We start from the raw sequence: 24,817 nt of genomic DNA, 5'->3' as shown, positions 1-24,817 counted from the left end.
AACAAAATGGTTCCTATCAGCCATATTTACTAGGATTGGGAACAAAATGGTTCCTATCAGCCATATTTACTAGGATTGGGAACAAAATTGTCCCTATCAGCCACATTTACTAGGATTGGGATCAAAATGGTTCCTATCAGCCATATTTACTAGGATTGGGAACAAAATGGTTCCTATCAGCCATATTTACTAGGATTGGGAACAAAATGGTTCCTATCAGCCATATTTACTAGGATTGGGAACAAAATGGTTCCTATCAGCCATATTTACTAGGATTGGGAACAAAATGGTTCCTATCAGCCATATTTACTAGGATAGGGAACAAAATGGTTCCTATCAGCCATATTTACTAGGATTGGGAACAAAATGGTTCCTATCAGCCATATTTATTAGGATTGGAAACAAAATGGTTCCTATCAGCCATATTTACTAGGATTGGGAACATAATGGTTCCTATCAGCCACATTTACTAGGATTGGGAACAAAATGATTCCTATCAGCCATATTTACTAGGATTGGGAACAAAATGGTTCCTATCAGCCATATTTACTAGGATTGGGAACAAAATGGTTCCTATCAGCCATATTTACTAGGATTGGGAACAAACTGATTCCTATAAGCCATATTTACTAGGATTGGGAACAAAATGGTTCATATCAGCCATATTTGCTAGGATTGGGAACAAAATGATTCCTATCAGCCATATTTACTAGGATTGGGAACAAAATGGTTCCTATCAGCCATATTTACTAGGATTGGGAACAAAATGGTTCCTATCAGCCATATTTACTAGGATTGGGAACAAACTGATTCCTATCAGCCATATTTGCTAGGATTGGGAACAAAATGGTTCCTATCAGCCATATTTACTAGGATTGGGAACAAAATGGTTCATATCAGCCATATTTACTAGGATTGGGAACAAAATGGTTCATATCAGGCATATTTGTTGGAATTGGGAACAAAATGGTTCCTATCAGCCATATTTACTAGGATTGGGAACAAAATGGTTCCTATCAGCCATATTTACTAGGATTGGGAACAAAATGGTTCATATCAGCCATATTTTCTAGGATTGGGAACAAAATGGTTCCTATCAGCCATATTTACTAGGATTGGGATAAAAATGGTTCCTATCAGCCATATTTACTGGGATTGGGAACAAAATGTTTCCTATCAGCCATATTTACTAGGATTGGGAACAAAATGGTTCATATCAGCCATATTTACTAGGATTGGGAACAAAATGGTTCCTATCAGCCATATTTACCGGGATTGGGAACAAAATGGTTCCTATCAGCCATATTTACTAGGATTGGGAACAAAATGGTTCCTATCAGCCATATTTACTGGGATTGGGAACAAAATGGTTCCTATCAGCCATATTTACTAGGATTGGGAACAAAATGGTTCATATCAGGCATATTTGTTGGAATTGGGAACAAAATGGTTCCTATCAGCCATATTTACTAGGATTGGGAACAAAATGGTTCCTATCAGCCATATTTACTAGGATTGGGAACAAAATGGTTCCTATCAGCCATATTTACTAGGATAGGGAACAAAATGGTTCCTATCAGCCATATTTACTGGGATTGGGAACAAAATGATTCCTATCAGCCATATTTACTAGGATTGGGAACAAAATGGTTCCTATCAGCCATATTTACTAGGATTGGGAACAAAATGGTTCCTATCAGCCATATTTACTAGGATTGGGAACAAAATGGTTCCTATCAGCCATATTTACTAGGATTGGGAACAAAATGATTCCTATCAGCCATATTTACTAGGATTGGGAACAAAATGGTTCATATCAGCCATATTTACTAGGATTGGGAACAAAATGATTCCTATCAGCCATATTTACTAGGATTGGGAACAAAATGGTTCATATCAGCCATATTTACTAGGATTGGGAACAAAATGGTTCCTATCAGCCATATTTACTAGGATTGGGAACAAAATTGTCCCTATCAGCCACATTTACTAGGATTGGGATCAAAATGGTTCCTATCAGCCATATTTACTAGGATTGGGAACAAAATGGTTCCTATCAGCCATATTTACTAGGATTGGGAACAAAATGGTTCCTATCAGCCATATTTACTAGGATTGGGAACAAAATGGTTCCTATCAGCCATATTTACTAGGATTGGGAACAAAATGGTTCCTATCAGCCATATTTACTAGGAAAGGGAACAAAATGGTTCCTATCAGCCATATTTACTAGGATTGGGAACAAAATGGTTCCTATCAGCCATATTTATTAGGATTGGAAACAAAATGGTTCCTATCAGCCATATTTACTAGGATTGGGAACATAATGGTTCCTATCAGCCACATTTACTAGGATTGGGAACAAAATGATTCCTATCAGCCATATTTACTAGGATTGGGAACAAAATGGTTCCTATCAGCCATATTTACTAGGATTGGGAACAAAATGGTTCCTATCAGCCATATTTACTAGGATTGGGAACAAACTGATTCCTATCAGCCATATTTACTAGGATTGGGAACAAAATGGTTCATATCAGCCATATTTGCTAGGATTGGGAACAAAATGATTCCTATCAGCCATATTTACTAGGATTGGGAACAAAATGGTTCCTATCAGCCATATTTACTAGGATTGGGAACAAAATGGTTCCTATCAGCCATATTTACTAGGATTGGGAACAAACTGATTCCTATCAGCCATATTTGCTAGGATTGGGAACAAAATGGTTCCTATCAGCCATATTTACTAGGATTGGGAACAAAATGGTTCATATCAGCCATATTTACTAGGATTGGGAACAAAATGGTTCATATCAGGCATATTTGTTGGAATTGGGAACAAAATGGTTCCTATCAGCCATATTTACTAGGATTGGGAACAAAATGGTTCCTATTAGCCATATTTACTAGGATTGGGAACAAAATGGTTCATATCAGCCATATTTGCTAGGATTGGGAACAAAATGGTTCCTATCAGCCATATTTACTAGGATTGGGATAAAAATGGTTCCTATCAGCCATATTTACTGGGATTGGGAACAAAATGGTTCCTATGAGCCATATTTACTAGGATTGGGAACAAAATGGTTCATATCAGCCATATTTACTAGGATTGGGAACAAAATGGTTCCTATCAGCCATATTTACTGGGATTGGGAACAAAATGGTTCCTATCAGCCATATTTACTAGGATTGGGAACAAAATGGTTCCTATCAGCCATATTTACTGGGATTGGGAACAAAATGGTTCCTATCAGCCATATTTACTAGGATTGGGAACAAAATGGTTCATATCAGGCATATTTGTTGGAATTGGGAACAAAATGGTTCCTATCAGCCATATTTACTAGGATTGGGAACAAAATGGTTCCTATCAGCCATATTTACTAGGATTGGGAACAAAATGGTTCATATCAGCCATATTTGCTAGGATTGGGAACAAAATGGTTCCTATCAGCCATATTTACTAGGATTGGGATAAAAATGGTTCCTATCAGCCATATTTACTAGGATTGGGAACAAAATGGTTCCTATCAGCCATATTTACTGGGATTGGGAACAAAATGGTTCCTATCAGCCATATTTACTAGGATTGGGAACAAAATGGTTCCTATCAGCCATATTTACTAGGATTGGGAACAAAATGGTTCCTATCAGCCATATTTACTAGGATTGGGAACAAAATGGTTCCTATCAGCCATATTTACTAGGATTGGGAACAAAATGGTTCCTATCAGTCATATTTACTAGGATTGGGAACAAAATGGTTCCTATCAGCCATATTTACTAGGATTGGGAACAAAATGGTTCCTATCAGCCATATTTACTAGGATTGGGAACAAAATGGTTCCTATCAGCCATATTTACTAGGATTGGGAACAAAATGGTTCCTATCAGCCATATTTACTAGGAATGGGAACACAATGCTGAGCATGTGTTTCATATTTGCTATTTTGTTTTTTTTGCAAAGAATATTCTATATATACACAACACGAATTATATCTAGGAGACAAACGAGTGTCAAGTTGACGTTACAAATTACTACCATATGGTAAAATGTGAGATAATCTATGCAAGCATTGCTTTGATGCACAGCATTGAACTACAACCTGAACTTAAAGGACAAGTGTCATAAAATTCCCGCCAGTATACATATGTCTGTTCAGCCCTGACACGGTGACAACAACTTGTTCAAGAGTGTCTGCTTGCTACGTGCACACCAACACGACACATTCGAATAGCACGAAACCTAAATTTAGAGGCACAATGACATCACCAGATCCCCAGCTGGACATCACCATGGTGTAATCATCATTTGATGTATGTGCTAAATGAATTGGACTTAGTGACCCCTTCGTATTTAATCGACAGTGGTACCTGGCGCATGCGCCAGCTGACGGTGATATCAGGAAAGCGACCAATGTGAAGGCCAATTGAAAACTAATGAATAAACTAAACTCTGCAGTTGTTGGGTTGATGTATACTGCTTGAAACTTTATGAACTTTAATGCCATACGCATGCACGAGATGCTGAATTGTTCGAGTTACGGCATCGAGTTACGAACATCGAGTTACGAACATCGAGTTACAAAAATGTCCACGTCCATATTTTCAAAACCACGCCTACTTTTTCAAAACCACGATCAAACTGTATCTCGATGTTAAATAACCAGTTAAAAAGTTCGAGTTACGAGCAATATACATTGTTTGTTTTTGGTTGGACGTCCACATTTAGTAAATGTAATGATTAACAGTTGAATGAACTTTGAGTTATGAACAACAAATGACTTTGTTGCCCGTAACTCAAAGTTCGGTTAATTGTTAATTCAAGTTCGAATTATAATTTGGGCGTAGTTTTGCAAAAGTGGTTACGAAAATGTGGGCATGGTTATTTATGTAACTTGATGTTTTCGTAACTCGATGTTCAGCATTTGATGTCCGTAACTCGAATAATTCAGCATCCGCGACTGCACATACGGAGCTACAAAGACAATCTGTTAAATCTACCAACAATTATTATTACACCTTATCAAATGCGAGATTAAAATAGAATAGGCAGAAAATAAATAGAAGAAAACTTTGGAGATAATCTGGGCTTTAAACTATTCAGTGAAATGAATGTATAAAAGAGAAAGCTTTAGTTCCAATAAATTCTGACTAGTAGATGCAGTCCCTGCAGCATGGCAATTTATTTGTGCTTGGCAAAAGATAGTGATGAAGAATAAAACATACATGGTTTACTGTGGGTGGGTGAGAGGTTGGTGGGCTTGGCAAAGTTGAGAGATATGGGGTAGTTTAAATGGGGACAGAGGCACATGTAATGTTGTTAATGGGTATAGTGTTCGTCGGAGTAGAATGGCGAAGTATTCAGGGTGCGTAGTAAGGGAAGTGGTTGTGTGAATGTATAGCGTGGGTAGTGGCTGTGTGAATGTATAGTGTGTGTAGTGGTTGTGTGAATGTATAGTGTGGGTAGTGGTTGTGTGAATGTATAGTGTGGATAGTGGTTGTGTGAATGTATAGTGTGGGCAGTGGTTGTGTGAATGTATAGTGTGGGTAGTGGTTGTGTGAATGTATAGTGTGGGCAGTGGCTGTGTGAATGTATAGTGTGGGTAGTGGTTGTGTGAATGTATAGTGTGGGTAGTGGCTGTGTGAATGTATAGTGTGGGTAGTGGCTGTGTGAATGTATAGTGCGGGTAGTGGTTGTGTGAATGTATAGTGTGTGTAGTGGCTGTGTGAATGTATAGCGTGGGTCGTGGCTGTGTGAATGTATAGTGCGGGTAGTGGCTGTGTGAATGCATAGTGTGGGTAGTGGTTGTGTGAATGTATAGTGTGGGTAGTGGTTGTGTGAATGTATAGTGTGTGTAGTGGCTGTGTGAATGTATAGTGTGTGTAGTGGCTGTGTGAATGTATAGTGTGGGCAGTTGTTGAGTGGATGTATAGTGTGGGCAGTTGTTGAGTGGATGTATAGCATGGGCAGTTGTTGTGTGGATGTATAGTGTGTGTAGTGGCTGTGTGAATGTATAGTGTGGGTAGTGGCTGTGTGAATGTATAGTGTGGGTAGTGGTTGTGAATGTATAGTGTGGGTAGTGGTTGTGTGAATGTATAGTGTGGGTAGTTGTTGAGTGGATGTATAGTGCGGGTAGTGGCTGTGTGAATGTATAGTGTGGGTAGTGGCTGTGTGAATGTATAGTGTGTGTAGTGGCTGTGTGAATGTATAGTGTGTGTAGTGGCTGTGTGAATGTATAGTGTGTGTAGTGGCTGTATGAATATATAGTGTGGGTAGTGGCTGTGTGAATGTATAGTGTGGGTAGTTGTTGAGTGGATGTATAGTGTGGGTAGTGGCTGTGTGAATGTATAGTGTGGGTAGTGGCTGTGTGGATGTATAGTGTGTGTAGTGGCTGTGTGAATGTATAGTGTGGGTAGTGGCTGTGTGAATGTATAGTGTGGGTAGTTGTTGAGTGGATGTATAGTGTGGGTAGTGTCTGTGTGAATGTATAGTGTGGGTAGTGGCTGTGTGAATGTATAGTGTGGGTAGTGGCTGTGTGAATGTATAGTGTGGGCAGTTGTAGGGTGGATGTATAGTGTGGGTAGTGGCTGTGTGAATGTATAGAGTAGGCAGTTGTAGGGTGGATGTATAGTGTGAGCAGTTGTTGAGTGGATGTATAGTGTGGGCAGTTGTTGTGTGGATGTATAGTGTGTGTAGTGGCTGTGTGAATGTATAGTGTGTGTAGTGGCTGTGTGAATGTATAGTGTGGGCAGTTGTTGTGTGGATGTATAGTGTGTGTAGTGGCTGTGCGAATGTATAGTGTGGGCAGTTGATAGGTGAATGTAATGTGTGGGCAGTTGTTGCGTGAATGTATAGTGTGGGAAGTGGTTGTGTGAATGTATAGTGTGGGCAGTTGTTGGGTAGATGTATAGTGTCGGTAGTGGTTGAGTGAATGTATAATGTTGGCAGTGGTTGTGTGAATGTATAGTGTGGGCAGTTGTAGGGTGGATGTATAGTGTGGGCATTTGTGTGACTGTATAGTGTGGGCAGTTGTTGGGTGGATGTATAGTGTGGGGAGTTGTGTGAATGTATAGTGTGGGCATTTGTAGGGTGGATGTATAGTGTGGGCAGATGTTGTGTGAATGTATAGTGTGGGCAGTTGTAGGGTGAACGTATAGTGTTGGCAGTTGTTGTGTGAATGTATAGTGTGGGCAGTTGTAGGGTGGATGTATAGTGTGGGCAGTTGTTGGGCGGATGTATAGAATGGGCAGTTGTTGAGTGAATGTATAGTGTGGGCAGTTGTTGTGTGAATGTATAGTGTGGGCACTTGTAGGGTGGATGTATAGTGTGGGCAGTTGTTGGGTTGATGTATAGTGTGGGCAGTTGTTGGGTGGACGTAGAGTGTGGGCAGTTGTTTTGTAAATGTATAGTGTTGGTAGTTGTAGGGTGGATGTATAGTGTGGGAATTTGTGTGAATGTATAGAGTTGGCAGTTGTTGGGTGGATGTATAGTGTGGGGAGTTGTGTGAATGTATAGTGTGGGCAGTTGTAGGGTGGATGTATAGTGTGGGCAGATGTTGTGTGAATGTATAGTGTGGGCAGTTGTAGGGTGGATGTATAGAATGGGCAGTTGTTGAGTGAATGTATAGTGTGGGCACTTGTAGGGTGGATGTATAGTGTGGGCAGTTGTTGGGTGGACGTATAGTGTGGGCAGTTGTTTTGTAAATGTATAGTGTGGGTAGTTGTAGGGTGGATGTATAGTGTGGGAATTTGTGTGAATGTATAGAGTTGGCAGTTGTTGGGTGGACGTATAGTGTGGGCAGTTGTTGTGTGGATGTATAGTGTGAGCAGTTGCTGGGTGGATGTATAGTGTGAGCAGTTGTTGAGTGGATGTATAGTGTGGGCAGTTGTAGAGTGGATATATAGTGTGGGCAGTTGTAGGGTTGATGTATAGTGTGGGCAGTTGTGTTAACGTATAGTGTGAGCAGATTTTGAGTGAATGTATAGTGTGGGCAGTTGTGAGAATGTATAGCGTGGGCAGATGTTGTGTGAATGTATAGTGTGGGCAGTTGTTGGGTAGATGTATAATGTGGGTAGTGGTTGAGTGAATGTATAGTGTGGGCAATGGTTGTGTGAATGTATAGTGTGGGCAGCTGTTGGGAAGATGTATAGTGTGGGGAGTTATTGATTGCATGTATAGTGTGGGCAGTTGTTGGGTAGATGTATAGTGATGGCAGTTATTGAGTGGATGTACAGTGTGGGTAGTGGTTGTGTGGATGTGTAGTGTGGGCATTTGTTAGGTGAATGTATGGTGTGGGCAGTTGTTGCGTGAATGTATAGTGTGGGAAGTGGTTGTGTGAATGTATAGTGTGGGCAGTTGTTGGGTAGATGTATAGTGTCGGTAGTGGTTGAGTGAATGTATAATGTTGGCAGTGGTTGTGTGAATGTATAGTGTGGGCATTTGTTGGGGAAACGTATAGTGTGGGCAGTTATTGAGTGGATGTATAGTGTGAGTAGTTGTGTGAATGTATAGTGTGGGCAGTTGTTGGGTAGATGTATAGTGTGGGTAGTTGTTGGGTAGATCTATAATGTGGGCAGTTGTTGGGTGGATGTCTAGTGTGAACAGTTGTAGCGTGGATGTATAGTGTGAGCAGTTGTGTGGATGTATAGTGTGGGCAGTTGTTGAGTGGATGTATAGTGTGGGCAGTTGTAGGGTGGATGTTTAGTATGAGCAGTTGTAGGGTGGATGTATAGTGTGGGCAGTTGTGTTAACGTATAGTGTGAGCAGATGTTGAGTGTATGTATAGTGTGGGCAGTTGTGAGAATGTATAGTGTGGGCAGATGTTGAGTGAATGTATAGTGTGGGCAGTTGTAGAGTGGATATATAGTGTGGGCAGTTGTAGGGTGGATGTATTGTGTGGGCAGTTGTGTTAATGTATTGTGTGAGCAGATTGTGTGTGAATGTATAGTGTGGGCAGTTGTGAGAATGTATAGTGTGGGGAGTTATTGATTGCATGTATAGTGTGGGCAGTTGTTGGGTAGATGTATAGTGATGGCAGTTATTGAGTTGATGTACAGTGTGGGTAGTGGTTGTGTGGATGTGTAGTGTGGGCAGTTGTTAGGTGAATGTATGGTGTGGGCAGTTGTTGCGTGAATGTATAGTGCGGGAAGTGGTTGTGTGAATGTATAGTGTGGGCAGTTGTTGGGTAGATGTATAGTGTCGGTAGTGGTTGAGTGAATGTATAATGTTGGCAGTGGTTGTGTGAATGTATAGTGTGGGCATTTGTTGGGGAAACGTATAGTGTGGGCAGTTATTGAGTGGATGTATAGTGTGAGTAGTTGTGTGAATGTATAGTGTGGGCAGTTGTTGGGTAGATGTATAGTGTGGGTAGTTGTTGGGTAGATCTATAATGTGGGCAGTTGTTGGGTGGATGTCTAGTGTGAGCAGTTGTAGCGTGGATGTATAGTGTGAGCAGTTGTGAGAATGTATAGTGTGGGCAGATGTTGTGTGAATGTATAGTGTGGGCAGTTGTTGGGTAGATGTATAATGTGGGCAGTGGTTGAGTGAATGTATAGTGTGGGTAGTTGTTGGGTAGATGTATAGTGTGGGCAGTTGTGAGAATGTATAGTGTGGGCAGATGTGTGAATGTATAGTGTGGGCAGTTGTTGGGTAGATGTATAATGTGGGCAGTGGTTGAGTGAATGTATAGTGTGGGCAGCTGTTGGGTAGATGTATAGTGTGGGGAGTTATTGATTGGATGTATAGTGTGGGCAGTTGTTGGGTAGATGTATAGTGTGGGCAGTTATTGAGTGCATGTATTGTGTGGGCAGTTATTGAGTGAATATATAGTATGGGCAGTTGTTGGGTAGATGTATAGTGTGGGCAGTTGTTGGGTAGATGTATAGTGTGGACAGTTATTGAGTGAATGTATTGTATGGGCAGTTGTTGGGTAGATGTATAGTGTGGGCAGTTATTGAGTGAATATATAGTGTGGGTAGTGGTTGAGTGGATGTATAGTGTGGGCAGTTATTGAGTAGATGTATAGTGTGGGTAGTGGTTGTGTGAATGTATAGTGTGGGCAGTTGTTGGGTAGATGTATAATGTGGGCAGTTGTTGGGTAGATGTATAGTGTGGGTAGTGGTTGTGTGAATGTATAGTGTGGGCAGTTATTTATTGGATGTATAGTATGGGCAGTTGTTGGCTAGATGTATAGTGTGGGCAGTTGTTGGCTAGATGTATAGTGTGGGCAGTGGTTGTATGGATGTATAGTGTGGGTAGTGGTTGTGTGAATGTATAGTGTGGGCAGTTGTTGGGTAGATGTATAGTGTGGGCAGTTATTGAGTGAATATATAGTGTGGGTAGTGGTTGAGTGGATGTATAGTGTGAGCAGTTATTGAGTAGATGTATAGTGTGGGTAGTGGTTGTGTGAATGTATAGTGTGGGCAGTTGTTGGGTAGATGTATAATGTGGGCAGTTGTTGGGTAGATGTATAGTGTGGGTAGTGGTTGTGTGAATGTATAGTGTGGGCAGTTATTTATTGGATGTATAGTATGGGCAGTTGTTGGCTAGATGTATAGTGTGGGCAGTTGTTGGCTAGATGTATAGTGTGGGCAGTGGTTGTATGGATGTATAGTGTGGGTAGTGGTTGTGTGAATGTATAGTGTGGGCAGTTGTTGGGTAGATGTATAATGTGGGCAGTTGTTAGGTGGATGTATAGTGTGGGCAGTTATTGAGTGGATGTATAGCGTGGGCAGTGGTTGTGTGGATGTATAGTGTGGGTAGTTGTTGTGTGAATGTATAGTGTGGGCAGTTGTTGGGTAGATGTATAGTGTGGGTAGTTGCTGGGTAGATCTATAATGTGGGCAGTTGTTGGGTGGATGTCTAGTGTGAGCAGTTGTAGCGTGGATGTATAGTGTGAGCAGTTGTGTGGATGTATAGTGTGGGCAGTTGTTGAGTGGATGTATAGTGTGGGCAGTTGTAGGGTGGATGTTTAGTATGAGCAGTTGTAGGGTGGATGTATAGTGTGGGCAGTTGTGTTAACGTATAGTGTGGGCAGTTGTAGGGTGGATGTATTGTGTGGGCAGTTGTGTTAACGTATAGTGTGAGCAGATGTTGAGTGAATGTATAGTGTGGGCAGTTGTGAGAATGTATAGTGTGGGCAGATGTTGTGTGAATGTATAGTGTGGGCAGTTGTTGGGTAGATGTATAATGTGGGCAGTGGTTGAGTGAATGTATAGTGTGGGTAGTTGTTGGGTAGATGTATAGTGTGGGCAGTTGTGAGAATGTATAGTGTGGGCAGATGTGTGAATGTATAGTGTGGGCAGTTGTTGGGTAGATGTATAATGTGGGCAGTGGTTGAGTGAATGTATAGTGTGGGCAGCTGTTGGGTAGATGTATAGTGTGGGGAGTTATTGATTGGATGTATAGTGTGGGCAGTTGTTGGGTAGATGTATAGTGTGGGCAGTTATTGAGTGCATGTATTGTGTGGGCAGTTATTGAGTGAATATATAGTATGGGCAGTTGTTGGGTAGATGTATAGTGTGGGCAGTTGTTGAGTAGATGTATAGTGTGGCCAGTTGTTGGGTAGATGTATAGTGTGGACAGTTATTGAGTGAATGTATTGTATGGGCAGTTGTTGGATAGATGTATAGTGTGGGCAGTTATTGAGTGAATATATAGTGTGGGTAGTGGTTGAGTGGATGTATAGTGTGGGCAGTTATTGAGTAGATGTATAGTGTGGGCAGTTGTTGGGTAGATGTATAGTGTGGGTAGTGGTTGTGTGAATGTATAGTGTGGGCAGTTATTTATTGGATGTATAGTATGGGCAGTTGTTGGCTAGATGTATAGTGTGGGCAGTTGTTGGCTAGATGTATAGTGTGGGCAGTGGTTGTATGGATGTATAGTGTGGGTAGTGGTTGTGTGAATGTATAGTGTGGGCAGTTGTTGGGTAGATGTATAATGTGGGCAGTTGTTAGGTGGATGTATAGTGTGGGCAGTTATTGAGTGGATGTATAGCGTGGGCAGTGGTTGTGTGGATGTATAGTGTGGGTAGTTGTTGTGTGAATGTATAGTGTGGGCAGTTGTTGGGTGGATGTATAGTGTGGGCAGTTGTTGGGTAGATGTATAGTGTGGGTAGTGGTTGAGTGGATGTATAGTGTGGGCAGTTATTGAGTAAATATATAGTGTGGGTAGTGGTTGAGTGGATGTATAGTGTGGGCAGTTATTGAGTAAATATATAGTGTGGGTAGTGGTTGAGTGGATGTATAGTGTGGGCAGTTATTGAGTAAATATATAGTGTGGGTAGTGGTTGAGTGGATGTATAGTGTGGGCAGTGGTTGTATGGATGTATAGTGTGGGTAGTGGTTGTGTGAATGTATAGTGTGGGTAGTGGTTGGGTAGATGTATAATGTGGGCAGTTGTTGGGTAGATGTATAGTGTGGGCAGTGGTTGTATGGATGTATAGTGTGGGTAGTGGTTGTGTGAATGTATAGTGTGGGCAGTTGTTGGGTAGATGTATAGTGTGGGCAGTTGTTGGGTAGATGTATAGTGTGGGTAGTGGTTGAGTGAATGTGCCGTGTAATGGTGCCGTGTTTATCGCAGCAGTATGGTGATTTTAAAACAAATAACAACTATTATTCACATGATACAATTACATTTACTCGTAACTATGACGACTGAAAGTTTAGTTTGAGCATATATAGCAAAGATGTATAATAATTTTAACGTTCGTCGACAATCCACAGCTGCGATCGCAACTGCAGACGCACTATGACGTCACGTATAATTAGCATAAATTAACATACGACTGTATTATCAAATTTTCAGGAAACCCAACCCTCGTAGTGAATAAAAACATATACAAGACGTGTCTCTATATACACACCAGTCTCAGTTTTCTGACGAACTGCTAAACTGTTTATCGGACTTGTTTCAAGTCACCTTTCAAAACATGTTATATTAAATGTTCTAATTTCAGAAGCATGGCACTATACCACACTGAGGTCAAATAGTGATGATCGTATATTTAATTAGACGTGTAAATTACAAGGACAACATTTACTAGGAAGTTTAATTACATGTATCAATATTTGTCGTTGAGTGAATATGACCTGAATTAATAGTGTAATATATTGAACGTTTCAATTAATCATCGCGTGCATACTCAATTATTTATATTCGCTGTGGATTGTTCCCTGATTGTCATTGTATGGCGAGAAACAGTCAATTAAATTGTACAAGCGTGCATTCTCAATTAAATAATCAGCGTCCATGAACACAGGCATACAGACCGTCAGTTTACCGTCATGTGATTAGGAAAGATTTTTTTCGGAGCCATCGACATGATATTTACGGATACATTAGTAACATATTACTAGTTCGCGAGTTAATAAATCTATGGACTTGATGACACAATTCATATAACATTATCTCTATACAAACTTACTTTGTGCGGTCTAGTTGAGTTTGGTAGTATTTACTTTTATCGACATTAAGCGTATCAAAACACACGTATATTTCAGCCGAGATTAATTAATTAACTACTTGTAATAATATAATTCTAAACAAGTATTCATCAGATACACTTATTTCAGATTACCCACTGATATGGGTTGCGTATAATTTATAAATATTTACGTAACATTCATAAATTCAAAATGGGTGTTGACCATGGCAACATCACTTAACTTGCAGTGCGTCACGCTATCCATTCGACTATGCCCTATGCCAACACCGCCCATGTACAATACATCAAGCTTTCTGCTCGACTATGGTAACTGCCCATTACACTATCCGCTCACCATTGCAACACCGCCAATCACTTGCAGTACATCACATTATTCGCTCACCATTGCAACACCTACAATTACTTGCAGTGCGTCACGCTATCGGCGTAACCATAGTAATGCCGCCTAACTTGCCGTGCGTCACGCTATCCGCGCGACCATAGAAACGCCGCCTAACTGTTAGGTCGTCACGCTACTTGCTCGACCATGCCAACACAGCATGTTACGTGCAATGCATTACGCTATCCTCTCAACCATTGCAACACCGACTGTTACTTGCAGTGCGTCACGCTATCAACGGAAACATGGCAATACATTAAGGGACGTCGCACACTCCGCTCGGCCGTGGCAACATCGCGTATAACTTCTCGAGCGTCATGGTATGCGCTCTCGACCATAACATCCTATAACTTGCAATGTATCACGCTATCCGCTAACTATGGCAACACCGATCATTAAGTGCAGTGCATCACGATATCAGCGTACCATGGCAATGACGTCTCAACGTGCAGTACGTCACGCTATGCGCATGGCAACATTCCCTAACTTGCAGTGCATCACGTTATCCGCTCGGCCATGACAACGCCGACTGATACATTCAGCGCATCACGCTATTGGCTAGACTATTGCCCCACCACCAAACTTTCAGTGTGTTAAGCTATCCGTTCGCTCCACTACAGTAAACCGCCTAATGAAATTATGTTATTACCCTTTGGAATACGCCTCAAAGTTTAGATCGATACCTTGCTAATGCCATCCGTATTGTTATACATTCAGTTTCTTAGTCATTTGCCTTGGGTTCAAAATACGAGAAACTGTGGAATATTGAAATGGGAAATGATAACAGCGAGATATAACGGAATACACTTGCGACCAAAGCAAAACTCTGCGTTAAACATTCTGGCGTTTGTATGGAAAGCCTTGACTGTCTTATCCTACTCGTTGTCATTACATGATTGGCATTTACCACAGCATGATAACATAAAGCATTCACCATTATATGATGGACATTAACCATTACATGATAGGCATTCACCATTACATGATAGACATTCACCATTACATGATAGGCATTCACCATTACATGATAGGCATTCACCATTACATGATAGGCATTCACCATTACATGATAAGCATTAACCATTACATGATAGGTATTAACCATTACATGATAGACATTCACCATTACCTGATAGGTATTAACCATTACATGATAGGCATTCACTACAACATGATAGGCATTCACCACAACGTGATAGGCATTCGCCATTACATGATAGGCATTCACCATTACACGATAGGCATTCACCATTACATGATAGGCATTCACCATTACATGATAGGCATTAACCATTACATGATAGGTATTAACCATTACATGATAGACATTCACCATTACCTGATAGGTATTAACCATTACATGATAGGCATTCACTACAACATGATAGGCATTCACCACAACGTGATAGGCATTCGCCATTACATGATAGGCATTCACCATTACACGATAGGTATTCACCAATACATGATAGGCATTCACCATTACATAATAGGCATTCACCACAACATGATAGGCATTCATCAAAACGTGAAAGACATTCATAATTACATGATAGGCATTAACCATTACATGATTGGCATTCATCACAACAAATTCTGTGTTTTGTGTGAGTATTTCGTTATTCTATTTTCGCTGCAGAGTATAACGAAATCCAGGCTAGTCCGGATTTCAGCCTCGGGCTTGTCTAATCCCGAACGCTCTAGTCAAATTGTAAAACAATGAATGTTTATTTACGTCTGTGTGCCAGGAACAGTTTACTTTCTTTTTTTTATTTTAACAGATTTTAACAAATTTGCAACAAATCTGCACATACAAAAAAGTCAGGAAAGACAACAGTTACATTCAAAGTCCGCAATTGTTGCCTGGCGCAAAAACATATAAATAAAACAAAAAAAAATGTTCAACAAATTAATACTGAACATAGTTTTATAGTTTAGTTTTATTAAATTTTATATGCTTGTACCACCCCCTGTCTTGAGTTGATCAATGAGCATTCTAGAATTTCCGAATGCTTATCATGTAATGGTGAATGCCTATCATGTAATGGTTAATGCCTATCATGTAATGGTGAATGCCAATCATGTAATGGTGAATGCCAATCATGTAATGGTGAATGCATATCATGTAATGGCGAATGCATATCATGTTGTGGCAAATGCCTATCACGTAATGGTTAATGCCTATCATGTAATGGTGAATGCCTATCATGTAATGGTGAATGCCTATCATGTTATGGTGAATGCCTATCATGTAATGGCGAATGCCTATCATGTTGTGGTGAATGCCTATCATGTGATGGTGAATGCCTATAATGTAATTGCGAATGCCTATAATGTAATTGCGAATGCCTTTCATGTCGTGGAGAATGCCAATTATGTAATGGTGAATGCATATCATGTAATGGTGAATGCCTATCATGTAATGGTGAATGCCTATCATGTAATGGTGAATGCCTGGCATGTAATGGTGAATGCCAATCATGTAATGGTGAATGCCAATCATGTAATGGTGAATGCCTATCATGTAATGGTGAATGCCTGTCATGTAATGGTGAATGATTGGCATGTAATGGTGAATGCCAATTGTGTAATGGTGAATGCCTATCATGTAATGGTGAATGCCTGGCATGTAATGGTGAATACCTATCATGTAATGAGGAATGCCTGTCATGTTATGGTGAATGTTTATCATGCTGTGGTGAATGCCAATCATGTAATGGTGAATGCCAATGCTATCATATTGTGGCGAATGCCTATAATGTAATTGCGAATGCCTTTCATGTCGTGAAGAATGCCTATCATGTAATGGTGAATGCCAATCATGTAATGGTGAATGCCTATCATGTAATGGTGAATGCCTATCATGTAATGGTGAATGCCTGGCATGTAATGGTGAATGATTGGCATGTAATGGTGAATGCCAATCATGTAATGGTGAATGCCTAGCATGTAATGGTGAATGCCTGGCATGTAATGGTGAATGATTGGCATGTAATGGTGAATGCCAATCATGTAATGGTGAATGCCTATCATGTAATGGTGAATGCCTATCATGTAATGGTGAATGCCTGGCATGTAATGGTGAATGCCTATCATGTAATGGTGAATGCCTATTATGTAATGGTGAATGCCTATCATGTAATGGTGAATGCCTATCATGTAATGGTGAATGCCTGGCATGTAATGGTGAATGCCAATCATGTAATGGTGAATGCCTATCATGTAATGGTGAATGCCTGGCATGTAATGGTGAATACCTATCATGTAATGGTGAATGCCTATCATGTAATGGTGAATGCCTGGCATGTAATGGTGAATGCCAATCATGTAATGGTGAATGCCTATCATGTAATGGTGAATGCCTGGCATGTAATGGTGAATACCTATCATGTAATGGTGAATGTCTATCATGTAATGGTGAATGCCTGGCATGTAATGGTGAATGCCTATCATGTAATGGTGAATGCCTGGCATGTAATGGTGAATGCCAATCATGTAATGGTGAATGCCTATCATGTAATGGTGAATGCCTGGCATGTAATGGTGAATGACTATCATGTTGTGGCGAATGCCTATAATGTAATTGCGAATGCCTTTCACGTCGTGAAGAATGCCTATTATGTAATGGTGAATGCATATCATGTAATGGTGAATGCCTATCATGTAATGGTGAATGCCTATCATGTAATGGTGAATGCCTATCATGTAATGGTGAATGCCTGGCATGTAATGGTGAATGCATATCATGTAATGGTGAATGCCTATCATGTAATGGTGAATGCCTATCATGTAATGGTGAATGCCTATCATGTAATGGTGAATGCCTGGCATGTAATGGTGAATGCCAATCATGTAATGGTGAATGCCTATCATGTAATGGTGAATGCCTGGCATGTAATGGTGAATACCTATCATGTAATGAGGAATGCCTGGCATGTAATGGTGAATGCCTATCATGTAATGGTGAATGCCTATCATGTAATGGTGAATGTTTATCATGCTGTGGTGAATGCCAATCATGTAATGGTGAATGCCAATGCTATCATGTCGCGGCGAATGCTGACTGGTAAATGTATCAAACGGAACAAAAGCGTACTTTTTTGGCTAATGGAATAACATTTTGATATGACGATATTACTATTATGCAATCGATCGTTGGCTGCTTGGATTCAACTACCATTGAAATTATTGAATACTCATAAAAATAAAGAGAATGGGTTTATTGGGTCGATAGTATACACCAGAAACACTTCAACTTGCTAGCATAAACAATTGAAATCGACTTGTTAGTATTGGGGGCGCTGTAAACACCATGTTGCAATTACAGTCAGTTATCGCACTTAGCGATTCGTTTTCTCCACGTTCGATTCTCGTGATAGTCTTTTTGTTAGTAAAAATGTAAATGCGTGACGTACTTACGCAGATACAAACATGCCGAGACAATAACAGACAAAATGTATAATGGACGTACAAAACATGCAACCTGCGTCACCGATAAACCTCTACCGGGGACAATGCTATTCATCAAGAACACCAGTAGGTATTAACAAAGCGGTAAATAAAAAGAAATAGACGAACGCAAATACATGTACTTGTTCAAGTTAGGTTTCAAATCAACCGTCCGCTCCGGTTAGTAGGGTGCGAGTCACGCTATCTGCTTTGACCTCCATATTTGCGGGCACATGTATCGGGGTAGGTTCATGAACGAGTCAATCACGTGGCAATATCACATTTCATTGCATGGTATACCGGCAATATGAAACAATTCATCTAACTATTAATTTAAATTAAAACACACAATAAAAGTAGCTAAACTTAACAACCCATATCTTTGTAACAATATTACACATCGCACTAATTTTTTGCCTGAGAGACTAAATACGCCGCTTTCACCTCAGACGTGGCGCCACAGAACGACAGCGACAAAGAGTCTATAATATTGTACCACGCACAACAAGGAAACACACTAAACATGATTAAAATTAATATGCTATACCTTAGAAAGTCGACAAACGATCCCGCCGTGCGTGAAAGCGCTTCAAGCTGGACGACTGACTGGATTCCAAAGATACGTTCAACCGTTATGAGTTAGTTCTGTTAACTCAGCAGCAAGACAGCACGCATTTCCTCTCATTGGTTGGATTTCAATTTACCTGTAATTGAAAATACGATTCAATTAACAGATTGCCGTTATGTCACTTATTCGTGCCCGTCCGATCAAAAGAGGTCTGAAACTAGCGATTGAAAGGCACTCGAAGGACGCTCTTCGACAGATGGTGCTTGGGAAAAAGCTCTACCCATAGTTGAATTGGAGTATTAAAAAACACATTCATCACATAGGCACCAATGATAATCTGTTTAGTCAATGTACCCTTTACGACTTCAAAGTGGCGGGAAAAGTAGGAGTACGTGACTTAAAGTGGACGCTGTCATTAGCTAGACAGACGTATCATTTGTATTCCTGTTCAACCAGAACGGTGCAATTAGAATAGTTAACCGCCATGTTTTAAACGACATCATAATTAACTTTTTTTTGCGTACAGCGTGGAAGTAAAGAGGTACATCATGTATACACGAAATGTCTTATACATCAGAAAGCATTATTTAAAAAAAAAAAAAAAAACGCCTGGAAAATAATCACACACACGAAAAACGCGCAATTGACTGCAGACTTTACTCTCACATAGTGTAACCAAAAATATATATATTTCAGTTGCATTGCCTGTGCACAGCGCTGAACGTGTGTTAAAATGATTCAAATAATACAAAAATGTATAGTGTAGTCAGTCCTTAGGCAACGTTTTCAGTAGTTTTCAATTTCAGGCATTTCACATTTACTAAAGGTGCAAGGTTTACGAAATATGTTGTCTGTAGGAATTTTCAACCAGCGAATGAATCTACTCGTCGTCGGTTACAGTCTGCCTGAAGCGACTTTCAATTACCGGAGACGCGTACTGTAAGCAATATTAAATAATTCGAGTATACTCGATTCTTATATATTATATTATATATCATTACCAACCGCCGCGATTCAAGTAATAGTGAAGTCACTTAATACTATATTAATAAAAACCCTCACCGCTAAAATAATCGTGACATCATGATATATTCATAAATGTTATAAGATTACAAACACTACTTTTACCGAGCAAGGAATGTATTGAAATAAAATATGAACATACTTATTAAATGTCTGCATAAGATGTCTACCTTTCTTGTTTTGCCAGGTGTTATTAAACAACGGGACTGTTTCGGGGATGTACGTATCCATTGACATGGCTCGGCTCACAGGAACTAAACATTGCTCAAACAAATTACGAACCCCTGGGACTGGCGATGATGCTATGACACGTATATATACTCGCAATATGGCACACTGATCACATCTGAGTGAACGACCGTTTTTATGAGTTAATTTGAGGAGTGCCTTTAAAGAGCGCCATCAAATAATCGTGCGCGTGACAGGAACGTAATTACGGTTTGATAGTCAGAAGTGAAACTGATCCTATTTTATAATTTTAATTGCTGTCTTGTAATTCATCATTGGAAACACCGAGTTGGAAAGTTGCTGTGTACATCGTAATGTGGTTTGAGAATAACAAACGTATGCTTATAATTATATAATTTGTTATTATTGCCTTCTTCACTTCCGTTATTTGTGGTAAACTCGCAAAGATCCCTTTCAAACACCCGTTTTTAAGTTGAAGAGACAAAGATACAGCTAAGGCCACTTCTAAGGCCACAGTGGCCGGATTATAATCAGCGTTTTTTTTGCGATTAGAGAGACTTCCATTAGTGTCAAATCACTGTGCCTTTAAAGGGAAACCGCTCAATCCCATGGATTGCACCAAAAAATCATGGGAAACTATTGTTTATGTTGTTTACAAAGTTAATCTATCTTTTGTTGTCCATTGTAATTTTAATCCAGAAAGTAAACTTGTTGTGAGATTAGGCTAAAGTGGAAGTGTACATATAGTCACCCTTACAGAATGGCAGTGACTGTGCAGCTCAGACTCTCTCATAGTTTTTACGAAATTTCAAAGAGAAAAAGAAATAGTAACCTGATTTTGATACAAATGACAACAACAAATGAAATATATAATAGACGAGAAATACCTTTTCTGGCGCATATTTGATGCTAGTCGCTCAGTATTCACTTAATCCAAGACGATAGATATTGCAGCCCTTCGACATATAGCCATTTAGTACTGATGAATACAACTACAGCCCATATCAACAATCTAACTGTGTCCTACAAGCTAATTCCACATCAGGTAGCTATTTCCCTAGTGATCTTACGTCGGACCCAATCCATTTTTTCTACAATTGAGATCGGAACCTATATACATCTAATAGGTTACTCACACACAACATTAAAGAACGTATTAGATTTTTGTAATGCATTTGCTCTATAGTTATATTGTATTCAATTGTAGTAATCAGTTTGGCCTATAGTTGTATTGAATCGTATCACCATCTGTTTAAAATACCAAATCACTAGTTTAGGATAACAGAACTAGCCTATATTATGCATCATTTAACACAATTAAAATAACATACAAGAACCATCGCCACGTCTGACAATATAGCGCCTATACCCACCTAAACATAATTCAGTTAAAGAAAATGATCTCCTCTGGGGTAAATTAGATCTAACGACATGTTATTAGCTTATATAATGACATTTGCACAGTGTACGCAGTTGGAATACACAACAGAAATGTATGTTTCAATGAATGGTGAGAAATATATGGAATTCGAACACCGCAATCTCCCCTACCTGTGAAACATGGTTTGATGATGATCAATATTGACCATGATTCATCGTAAACTAAAAAAAAACTTCACGTGTTCTCATATGATCATCGTAAACATTTTGCGTTTTTATAATAGAAGGTTATTACGAGAATACCGCAAAATATGCACGGAGACACTAGGGCGATCGTATCGACCGATGCCTAGCGGCGTTTACGTCACGGTACTGTCTGAGTGCATACTTGTCAGTATGCTCGAAATATACTTATTTTCATACACCTTTTCTTGCTTGGAATACTGATTCAATGAAAGAAAACAGCACAGAATGACAATAAGAAACTGTTTTCGCGTTCAGTGACAGCATTACATTTCCGCAACACGCTAAAGCGCTTCTTTGTCCGAGGTAAACAAAAACGTGTTCGAATGTGACGTAATCCTGAAGAACAATTTCCAAATAATTAACACTTTCGAACGCGTAGGTAACACTGACGGAATGTTGAATACTATTTTTTTCAGTGTCAGGTGTATAAGTTTGAAGGAATCGCAATATGTCAGTAGACATTGTATTGCATTGCCCCATCAAACGTGTCGCCTACATTGCATTGATTTAGCCAATTTTCTTACACACCACTGTCGTTATATCGGGTGATTTAATTAAAACAAGGCAATGCAGATACAACAAACATTCTAACGACATTATGTTTTGAACTTGAAATTTTGAAACGGCTTGATTGACAGCCATATGTGTTAAAGCGGGAGGATCGTCACCTGCGCACGCGCTGGAATTGAGTCCCAATCGACGATAACAACACACGCTAAAAACGCAAAGGCTTATGAGTAGACGTTTGTGTTTGTAAATAATAACATGCTATAGCCATCTGACGCATGCGCAGGTGACAAATCTCCCGCTTTGAGTTCCGCGGGTCATTTCTTGGAGATGCTTTGGTAGATTGACAACGTATACTAACACATATCATTTGACCCAACAGAACAGCATGGACGAATTACACTAATTAAGTCACACATTTGACCCAACAGAACAGCATGGACTAATGACACTAATTAAGTTTAAGAGTGCTCGCTGGTCGTTTCTTTGGTGCAATTGTGTCGACTTCAGATGACATGTGATTACATATGCCAACACATGTCAAGTAGAATAGTCCGCATTGTTCCAATAATTTGCCCGTGTTCAATAATTTTGCTAGGAATAGATCGAATTGGAACATTCCCTAGGATGTTCACTTTAAGTGTGCACTCAAAACTTGCCGCCTCGTCTATAATTATAAATACCTATGGTTCAAATAAAATAGATGAAATACTCTATAAGCCGAACGCTGTAAGACTGTTTCATATTGCTGGAATGACAATGGCAAGGTAGCCCAGCCATTCAAACAGTTTGGCATGTTAGTTTCAACTATAAATGGTCCGTGAACTAATTTCAATTTTTAAACATATTGTGTCACCCCCCCCCCCAAAAAATAATATCACGTATTACTTCGTACGTTTTGTCTGGAACCTGGTACCGTATTTTTTTCGACGTTTGCCATTATCATATTCACTGATAATTTTTAAGAATGTCGATAACAGGTAAGTCGGGCCCTATTCAATTTTAATTAATTAAAAAGAAATAATTATTATTATTAATTGTATTTCGAATCACGCTAAACTGAAATTCGACACGTTTCTACTTCCTGCGCAATATTGCTACTAGAATGCCATTATGTCGAACTGTCCTCTGAAAAACATACTTAAATTTTTTTATTATCCGCGTAATTGAGTATGTAATAGCGTAGATTCTCGTTAATTAACTCTGATGAACTTATTTTAACAGGCACCGCGGTATTTGTGGAACTTATTTTTACAGTCACCGCTGCGCAATATGTCACTACTGTTTATCACCTGTGCTTTTATGGAATCGATTAATGGTTTCCCAAAATAGCACCATATAAAAACTTATATATGTGATTTGAACACATCACTTAAAATCTATCTATTGAAAATATAATTTAAAGTATGTAGTTCTTTCAAATTGAAAGAAACAATTAATCTAGCATTTTCATGTAGCAAAACGAAAACGAAATTCATACCATGTACGCACAGCATAGTTTGTCTGAGCTGCTATTTACTTGGACATTTGTATCAATTGCATCGATAGAAAAGCTCGTGACACCGACGAACGAAACATTTTATTAGCGAAAACAAAACAATGGTAATGACGGAAATATATTTATGACGTACGCCATCGTGGAAGGAATACACGAATTCCACTTTATTACAGAATTCAGTCTCCGCGACAACCAGGGATAATAAACTTGAATCTAAAAAAAGAATTTTTTAATATAAACTGAAACGAGATTTCCGTTAGGTCAAAATAATAACACGATATAGCCTACAAATTCTTATGTTGTATATCTGTGGTGTCGTTCAGGGACCTTGAATTCGACACGAGATGGAATTCGAACACCATGAATGATTGAATACTGCCTTGTACACAGCAAATCATATAATAAATTTTTATCTAGAATCTAATTTGAAAACAAAATTGGACGTGTGTTTTGGTTCATTTCATCTAATAAAACTTCGCTCTAGTGCAGGGACATTTTGAAAACAGCGACAGATGTTTTTTTGAAGTTGACGATCTACATCAGATCAGCGATACATCGAGTTATTACTTCCGAACATGCAGTCCCGAATGCCACCATCTATAGATATATCGTTGTTAATGGGCAGTTTAACGCCGATGCATTGTTCCGTGATTTACCGGGAATCTCATTACCATGTCATCTTATAATCATCTTTCATAATCACTTAGATATTTTCATCATTTTCCAAAAAGTAGATTGTATCAATATATAGATGAATTCACAGATATAACGACACACCATCACTGAATTTTTCAGTTGTCATATAAATACTGGCACGATAACATGACGGGTTTAATAAATTTATGAAGTCATGAATTCAATATGCTATTCATGACGCCGGATATCCGGTTTGCAGCTACTCAACGCCGAAACGAAAATCGTTACCGTTAGCAGAAAAGCCACTGTAGTAATAATGGGGACCAGCGTGCGTAGGCGAGAAGTCGAAGTTGTAAAATTTAGAAATAGTGTCTGCCGAATATGCGGCATCATAACCTTCATTTGAAACCACAATTAATATTGATTTATACATAAAATATAAATATTGTAAGCCACTACGTCACAAGTGAACTTTGTATAAAACGTGA

At 39.5% G+C, this 24,817-nt stretch overlaps 1 protein-coding gene across 1 annotated transcript in view; it reads right to left on the bottom strand.

Moving 5' to 3' along the window:
• LOC100375825 (calcitonin gene-related peptide type 1 receptor-like) overlaps positions 1-19,094 on the bottom strand; it is a 117,771-nt gene extending 98,677 nt beyond the window's left edge. Inside the window, exon 1 of the mRNA XM_085500979.1 lies at positions 18,830-19,094. The gene's annotated coding sequence lies outside the window, so the exon portion shown is untranslated. The remainder of the gene's footprint in view (positions 1-18,829) is intronic.
• Between the last annotated feature and the right edge of the window lie 5,723 nt (positions 19,095-24,817).

Source organism: Saccoglossus kowalevskii, chromosome 7, assembly GCF_978046115.1.
Source record: "Saccoglossus kowalevskii chromosome 7, keSacKowa6.1, whole genome shotgun sequence".
Lineage (NCBI taxonomy): Eukaryota > Metazoa > Hemichordata > Enteropneusta > Harrimaniidae > Saccoglossus > Saccoglossus kowalevskii.
This window is presented reverse-complemented; position numbering and strand designations above follow the sequence as displayed.